Consider the following 1,847-nt stretch of genomic DNA (forward strand, 5'->3'; position numbering starts at 1 on the left):
AATAAAATAGCGCGCCTGGGGCCATTGCCCCCCCCCTCTTCTGCTTTGCTCTTTCCCCTGTACCATAGGGCTGTACCACAGGGCTGTACCGCACGGGAGCGTGTGTGTGTCAAGTAGGTTTGGGAAGGTTACGCCCGCGAAGCCACTGTTGCAAGGCAGGAGAGATTGATTTATTTATTTTTTTTGGGGGGGGGGGGCGGTAGCGCACCTCTGCTGTTCGGGTCGGTGTAAACTGTCGTAGCCACGTGGGCTGTACGTAACAATGAGAAGGGAGCTTCATGGACTAGTCGAGGAGACTGTCTATTCCTTTCATGTACGGCCGCTCCACAGGATTGCAAAGAGAGTACAGTTAGAGTATTTTAGAACTGTTATGTAAGTGGTTCACTGGAAAATGTAGTATGTCACGTGTCACGTCAATGTGAACAGTTTAGGTTACAGAATGTCAAACGTTCCGGTCAGACGAACACCATAGCACATAACTATTGTCACATCACACTTAGATCACACCACAAACGTGACCAAAAAAACGGTCACACTACACAGTCTATGCGACACACTAATCAAGTTACACTTGTAGTTTGACGTCTGACTCATATCACACTTTTTTTTTCTCTGTTGGCAAGGTAAAACGCTGCATTACGTATATTATGTGTATTACGTGTATTACGTGTATTACGCAGTATGACGTTGTATTACGGGACACAGTGTACACAGTATTACGCAAGTGAAAACCCCCTCGTCTGTGCTTGGCATGTTCGGGCAGCCACAGTTTCTTATTATGCTGTTGTCTCTTGCGATCCAGTTGATTACTCTTGAGGGATTAGAAGCTGGAAATCAAACTGCTTTCTCCTGGACAGCCCTGTGACTGGACTGTAATTTGTAAGTATTTCATCACCTCAGATTTTTTGAAATGTTGTGCTGAGTAGAAGGGTTATGGCTTGCTTTCGTTTTGCAGGTGGCAATGCTATGCTTTACCTCACTGGTTGAGATTGAAAGCTGTCCTTTCCTCTTTGGACAAGTGCTGAGTTTTTCCATGTTCTGTCGGGTATGATAGTCACGCCCATGATGTTGCTGTGGTTAGGGTCAATCTGGAACAGAGGTGAGGCTTATAGTTGGTGAATCTATGTCTCATGTGAAATTATTGGAATAACATGGTGACTGATGTATGGCTTTATATCACTAACTCATGTTTGTTTCACTGCATTCATTGCATTCTTTTCAGTATGTGAGGAAGATCACAATAGGGTATTTCGGGTAAGCGGAGCGGCGGAAACGGAACCGGCCAGTTCACCGCTGGTTGCATCTCTGCTGCTGATGCGCAGGGGAGAGGGAGAGGCGGCGGGACGGCGCAGAGTCTACTGCGCAGTGCGCAGTTCGCAGGCTGAGATGGATCCAGCTGCCGCCCGGCCGTTTCGTTTCCGCTGCTTCGCTTACCCGAAATATCCTATTATTTTGAAGAACCATTCCCGAGGGATGGCAATAACATGGAATACACATTCAAGTCTGTGGGTTTAATTCTGAGATTTTTTTTTTATTGTACAATTGCTTAAATGGTCTATTCTCATCTTCTTAATGTAGGGTCTCTGATTTAGAAAGAAGTTTACTATCAATCTGAAGTTATGCGTTTCTTTTCTTGTAGACAAATGGCTTTTGAAACTCTGATTTGCTCAACAACCTAATGCCAAGTCAATTGTAGACAGCTCTCTTCTATATATTGAGGCAGTCTTTCAGTTGTGAGCTACCATAGCTTCCCAATGAACTGAGAAGACCATAGGCTCTGATCGTTACCCCAAATTTCACAGTGGCTATCAGGCAAGTATTCATGCAGATTCTTGTTAATTGTTATA

Source organism: Frankliniella occidentalis, unplaced genomic scaffold (genome assembly GCF_000697945.3).
Source record: "Frankliniella occidentalis isolate FOCC.00 unplaced genomic scaffold, Focc_3.1 Scaffold510, whole genome shotgun sequence".
NCBI classification, from domain to species: domain Eukaryota; kingdom Metazoa; phylum Arthropoda; class Insecta; order Thysanoptera; family Thripidae; genus Frankliniella; species Frankliniella occidentalis.